This window comes from Euprymna scolopes, chromosome 29, assembly GCF_053919585.1.
Source record: "Euprymna scolopes isolate OS-2025 chromosome 29, ASM5391958v1, whole genome shotgun sequence".
Lineage (NCBI taxonomy): Eukaryota > Metazoa > Mollusca > Cephalopoda > Sepiida > Sepiolidae > Euprymna > Euprymna scolopes.
This window is the reverse complement of record NC_136510.1, coordinates 13,447,232-13,454,673: the sequence shown is the minus strand read 5'-3', so window position 1 is coordinate 13,454,673 and position 7,442 is coordinate 13,447,232.

Genomic DNA, 7,442 nt, shown 5'->3' with positions numbered 1-7,442 from the left:
GAAGCAAAAGAAGCCCCACACAATTGGTGAAACCTTAATTAAGCCATGTACTTTAAAGATGGTCGAGCGTGTTCTTGGAGATGCAAATGAACGTAAAATTCAACAAATTTCCTTGTCAAACGACACAGTGAAGCGGAGAATTAATGAAATGTCAGATGACATAAAGGAAAAAATGATACAGGAGATCAAATCGTCTCCAGCTGGTATGTTTGCAATACAACTGGATGAGTCAACGGATGTGAGTTCGTGTGCACAGCTACTCGTGTTTGTTAGGTATATTTTCTTGTGTGATATCAAGGAAGAATATCTTATGTACACAGCTTGAGACCACCACAACAGCTGAAGATGTGATGGAAAAGCTATCTTCTTTCTTCAAAGCTAACAGGATCCCATGGGAAAATTGTTGTGGAGTCTGTACAGACGGGGCTCCAGCGATGCTGGGATCAAAATCAGGGTTCCAGAAGCGTGTCAAGGAAGTAGCTCCGAATACCAAGGGGGTTCATTGTATGATCCATCGTTTTGCACTGGCGTCGAAAACCCTCCCTGATGAACTTTGCAAGATCCTGGAGGCAGTGGTCAAATGCGTCAACTTTGTAAAAGCTGGAGCTCTGAACTCTCGCCTTTTCCAGAACCTCTGTAGAGACATGGATTCGGAGCATGAAGCTCTCCTCTTTTACTCCAAAGTGCGCTGGCTTTCCAAGGGCAATGTTGTGAATCGAGTGTTTGAACTTCGGGGGGGAGCTAAAATTGTTCCTGGAAATGCAAGGGAAAGATGATCTGTTGAGTCACTTCAATGAGGTTTTGTGGGAGCCACGTCTTGCATATTTAGCAGATATATTTGAGCAGCTAAATAGGTTGAATCTGAAACTACAGGGCAAGGAAAGAAATGTGTTTCACCTGATGGACTGTCTTCGTGGATTTCTTGCCAAGCTCCAGAATTGGCAAAGGAAAGTCGGTGCCGGGAATGTTGCCATGTTTGAAAACCTTTCAGCTGTCCTTGACGAGAATGAAGAAGATAGTCTGCTTGACCCATTACTTAAAACTGAAATCACCCAGCATCTGAGATCCTTGGAAAGTGAACTTAATATATACTTCCCAGAATTCGAGGAGGAAGAAGGGAAGTTGGTAAGGAATCCATTCTCTGGCACTCTTGATATTACTACCATTCCCAGTGATGTTCAGGACGAGTTCCTTGATCTCAAACATGATTCTGCTGCCAAAGATCTCTATGAAGAAAAATCTCTGAATGTATTCTGGTGTTCGATGCATCAGTCATATCCAAAAGTCAGTGAGATTGCACTTCGACTACTCTTGCCTTTTTCAACTACCTATTTATGTGAGTCTGGTTTCTCCACCCTTCTACAAATCAAGAATAAGAGCCGCAACCGATTGGATGTGGACCCCGACATGAGATGTGCATTGTCAGTGACACAACCTCGGATTCGTCAACTGACTGAAAAGAAACAATATCAGCCTTCCCACTGATGTGTGATAAAGTATGCAGAGGTTAATTGAACTTTCTCCCATCCAAATCAAATTTGCTATTGTCTGCTAGTCTTTTGTAGTCTAGTGATGTAAGTTAAGCATATCACAGAAATCTATCAATATAAGATAATTATGACTGTAAACTTTGTAATAAAGCAAGGGTGTTCTCTTCATCAACATTTTATTTATTCTTTTTTTTCTGCGCCTTTTTTGGCAGGGTGGGATTTGGGAGAAAAATGAAGGGGAGCCACACGAATGTTGAGAATTCATGAAGGGGGGAATGGAGTGAAAAAGGTTGAGAACCACTGCTCTAGATTAGTTGAGCTAATCAAGGAAAAACTTACCATAACTGAAGATAGGAACAAAATCATACAGCTCTTAACTATTGTTCCTTGTGACTTTTCAATATCTAAGGTTGCAGAGGTTTTCAATGTCTCAACTTACACAGCAACTCAAGCCCGTAATTTAAGACGCAAAAAAGGAATCCTTTCCATTCCTGAACGTAAAAAAAGAATTGGTATTCCTCAAGAAACTAAAGAGACTGTTATTGCATTTTATGAAAGTGAGGAAATCAGTGGTTTGCTCCCAGGAAAGAAAGATGTCACCATTCGCCTTCCTGATAAGACAAAGATGAAGAAACAAAAGCGACTTCTTTTATCAAACATTTCTGAGATACATGTCCAGTTTAAAAAGGAAAACTCCAACAAAAAAATTGGTTTTTCAACTTTTGCACTGTTGCGTCCAAAATGGTGCATCCCTGTTGGGGCAGCAGGTACCCACAATGTTTGTGTCTGTACCTATCATCAAAATGTAAAACTCATCTTGGTAGCAATGAATTCATCACATAATTACAAGCAGATAATAGAAATGTGTGTCTGCGAAGTCAGATTGTTGAAGAGGAAATTGATTTCGACGATTTCATTGATAACTTTGAGAAGCTAACAGAACACCACTATGTTTCAAAAAAACAGGCTGAATATTTCAAAGTATTAAAAGACGGATTACAATTTGGGGAATGTGTTATTGTATTAGACTTTGCAGAGAACTATTCCTTCTTGGTCCAGGATGCTGCACAAGGATTTCACTGGAATAATTCACAGGCAACAATACACCCTTTTGTGATTTATTATGTTGATAGAAGTGGTAAACTTTCTCATAAATCGTATGCCTGCATTAGTGATCATAAAACTTATGACATTAATACTGTCTTCAACTTCTTGAAACATTTTCACCAGAATTACATCACCAAGGAATTCCCATTTTTGCACAAGGTTTACTGTTTTAGCGATGGTTCAGCAGCACAATACAAGAACTTTAAGAACTTGACAAACTTGCTGTATCTTATATAATTATACTATATATATAATAAGTATATCAGCCTTAGAAATTTATTCAAAGGTATCCAAAAAGAAAAATGAGAAACAGAATCAAAGTTATTAGAGAAGGCACCTCCAGCAACCTTAGATTATATTGGATTGTTTTTATTTTACACACTATTCTCTTCTATTTCAACCCTATACTTAGAGAGATTCCTAAGGTAGATCATACTAATAGGGGGGGGGGAGTTGACGTCACCCCCCCCTATTAGTATGATCTACCTTAGGAATCTCTCTAAGTATAGACTTCCAACTACGCCTTCGGTAAACTGAAGGAATACTTCAAAAAAGGAGAAGTAGACAGGCAACTACTATGTACGAACGACGTATCAACACCAGCACAGAAAATGTTCATGGAAAGACTAACGAATGGAGAATTTGCTGTCAGCCAGCAACAAGACGAGCACTACAAAATCAACGTTGCCAGCGACACGGTCAGACAGAACAAGTTCGCCTTCATCAAATCCCTGATGAAGGCGGCCGGGGCAACAGATCAAGGACAAATAATGAAGTACGTCTTTCAACAGAAAGATGCAAAAATTAAAAAAGAATGGCCAGTCACGTACAGAAGTACACCCAATATTAAATAAATTGATGAACGACGAGCAGCAGCAGCAGAATATCCCTCCATTCAAAGAAGCATGCACTTACGACGAAAATGACAGAGAAAACTTGCTTCTGGCCAACATACTTGATCAAAGACCAAACATTGTGGTATACCACAAGGCTGGACCAAGCCGCCTAAAAAACTGCTCGGACGTCGACCACTTCCATGTCATAAGTTGGCATTACGAGCATCTGACGAGCGAGTACGGTTTCAGTCGGCTGAAGAAAACTCTGCAGGAACGTGGTGAACAGCCGTACACCATGACGTGTCCTAAAGTGTACAGTCCATACGGCCTATGCAGTTACCTCACGACAGACCCGACAATACGCACAGTACTATCAGCAGCCAACCTAGTATCGGATAGACAACTGGCAATGCTACGACAACTAACTGACAAGACAATACGGGAACCAAGTCCGGAATTAGAGGAGTCACGTCTGGCGAACAAAGCGGACAGCCTGCGAGGTCAGAAGTACGACTTCCTGACGAAGATTATGAAAAAGGCTAATTCTACAGACGTTGGCGACCTGATGATATACTGCGCCAGAACTGCGAAGCCATCTACAAAGCAAACATGGGACAGTATCCACAAGAACACGGCAAACCTCGCCAACATCATTGCTGCGGCTGCAGCCGACGTCCAGATACAAAGCCGAGTAACACCGATACACGAGCAAATCCGCGAAAAACACGAGCTGTTCTCGGCTATGATGCATCAGTACTGGCCGGTACAAAAGTCACTAGACATATATGACGAATGGCTGGAGTACCACCACATTGATGCAGACGAATTCGCCACCAGCACCTTCGAGGTTTGCCACAAAATCCGACCAAAAAAAAAATGCCCTCCACATCACGGGCCCGTCTAACTCTGGAAAGTCCTACATATTAAGAAGTATCCGAAATGGCTTGATGAACGCTGGAAGAATTTACAGAGGAAATGTGGTTCACGCCACAAAATGTAGAGGAAGCTAAATGCATCCTCGAAGGCACGGACACCTACGTAAACGTAAAGCATCAGAGCGAGCGTATCCTAAAGCGCACGCCCTGCTTGTCAACAAGCAATGACGAGCCCTGGCGCCACGTAGCCAACGAGAAGCAGGCCATGATCAACCGCATGTTCCTGTTCACGACCAGAACAGCCATGGAGGACTTAAAAGGATGGGGAACCTTGGAGTTAAACCCACTTATGTGGCTAACGGTATGGAGGAGGCACATAACGGACTATCAACGTGATGGGTACATTCCAAAGGTGGCAAAAACAACATCGCAACCCAAACCGTCATCAAGATACACCTGGGAGGAGACGGACGAACACAGTCCCTCCAAAAAATTACGCGTCCGTCATGTACGGCGTAACCTGCTACCTGAAATGGATAACCAATGTGAGTTAGATCCTGACCAACCAGCCCAGGTGTGTCTGACACACGGCTATCCCATCAACTGTCCGACACCACCAAACGACTCGGGTAGAACATTGCCCTTCACAGACTCAGACTTGGAGGAGCTCATGACACCGAGTAACTCGCCGTCAGCACCGCCAGACACACAAACAATCATAATTACGGACAGCGACGACGACAAAGAAAACGACGAGGACAAAAAAAAAAAAACATCAACGAATTCACATTAATACGAGACAGGGAACTACACACACGCATACACATAACACACAAACAAACAAAATCCTTGCAGACATTGGTAATGTACTGCGAGGAATTGCTGACAGACTGACTAAAATATAAGGACAATCTATGGTCTAAGTCAAAGGTGTCATGGCCGCCAAAAAACTATTTCTTTCCTAATGTCTGTTCCTTCTATTATTATTATTACTACTATTATTGTATAATAAATATATATATATATATATATATATCAACAAAGGCCCTTAACGTCGAGGACGACGATTGGCAAGGCGCTTCAGTCTTCTACAGTTCAGGAAGTCTGTGTATTGCTGGCAGGATCTTTTGGCACCAGATCTTATAGCAGCTTGCCACTTTGCTCGGTTGCCGGCAGAGGTTTCCCAAGTGTTGTGAGGGATGCCGAAGACCTGGAGGTCACGTTTCAGGACATCCTTGTAGCGGAGGCGTGGCCTGCCAGCACAGCGAGGGGCATCAGCTATCTCTCCAAAGAGAAGTGCTTTTGGTAGCCGGCTGTCGTCCATGCGGCAGGTGTGGCCAGCCCAACGTAAGCGACGGATGCGCAGCACTGTGTACATGTCAGTACTCTTGGTCGTGGAGAGGATAGCTGTGTTTGGTACATGATCCTTCCATGTGAATCCAAGAATTGTGCGCAGGCATCGGAAGTGGAAGGCGTTCAGACGGTGTTCGTGTCGGCGGTAGGTGCACCAAGTCTCACTGCCATACAGGAGAGTGCTGAGGATGCAGGCCTCGTAAACCTTGATCTTTAGGTGTAGAGAGAGTGTTGTAGCTTAGTGAATGTGTAGAGTGCTTAGCTGCTTGGCTTTCAGGTGCTTTGCTCCTCTTGCTTCCAGCTGTAACCGCCACCTATACTCGCAAGAGTGAAGGGGAGGCAGTTTAGTAAGCCCTGCCCACTGGTGGTTAGAGCGTCTCACTGGTCAAGACTCGCATGCCACCTCCTCGTGGTACATCACGGTTTAACTGGGTACCTTGCGGCCCCAGGCTAAGTGTATGTGGGATCTCGGAGTAGTCTGGAGCCCCAGAGGTGTTGAGTGCATGGCCCTCCGGCGTGAGGACACGCCCTGGCTTACACCAATCCAGACCCCAGCTATGTGGTCAAATAGCAAAATGTCATCTCGGCAGCAGGAGTTGGCAGTCATGGTATGAGCGCAGCTGATATATTTTTCAACCACCGGTCTCCCATGGCGGATCACTGAGCGGATGAATCAAGAACGATCAACGGTCAGGGATCAACACCCAGTTAGCGGGTACTGCGGGGCAACCTACCACTGCTCCAGCTGTCGCACTCCTGTGCTCCGCTGGGGTCCGCAATGTTGGGTCCAGAGGTGGATGTTCTGTTCTGGGCATGCACTCATCCACTACTTCCCTGCCCCGGCGCTTGACGTTTCAGGCAACTACTATGGATATGTCAAGAATAAATTCTCAGCGACTGGCAATTCGGGAGCCCCCTGCAGTCGGGGGTGCTGTCGTTGCTCGGCAGGGCCCGCGTTCTAGGCAGGCGCGCCCCGGTCGACATCCTGCTACTGCCTCCCCACTACACCTGGCCTGCTGGAATGTCCGCTCCCTTGGGGTGACTTCCTCTCTTGACAGTTTTCATCCTCGGAAGTCTGCTGTTATCGACCTGGAATTACTCCGGTTGGGGGTGGATGTCTCAGCACTAGGCGAGACATGGCTCACTGGAAATGGCTCCATACGTGAAGCTAACTTCACATTTTACTGGACTGGCTACCCTGACTTGGAGAGACCAAAACATGGAGTGGGTTTTGCCATCTGCAACAAGCTGCTCAGCTTTGTCGAAACTCCCGTCGCCATCTCTCCCAGATTAATGTCACTACAGCTACACACCACCTCTGGTCCAGTGTCCCTATTGTCTGCCTACGCCCCAACCCTCACCTCGCCGGATGACCAGAAAGATGCTTTCTATCTCCAGCTGAGTGAGACCCTCTCCAAAATCGACCGCGGTCACCGCATAATCATCCTGGGTGATCTCAACGCTCGAGTAGGCAGTAACACCAATGCCTGGCCTGATGTCCTGGGTCCTCACGGAGTGGGCTCTATGAATGAAAATGGACAGCGTCTTCTGGAACTCTGTGCTACACACAGGCTGTGCATCCCATCAACCTTCTTTAAGGGCTCACCGTGGTCGAAGATGACATGGCAACACCCACGCTCTAAGCGCTGGCACCAGCTGGACCATGTGATCACTCAAAAGAAGCACCTCCAGGATATCATCCACTGCAGGACAATGCACTCTGCGGACTGTGACACAGACCACTCACTTGTGCGCTGTAAGCTTAAACTAAAGCCAAAGAA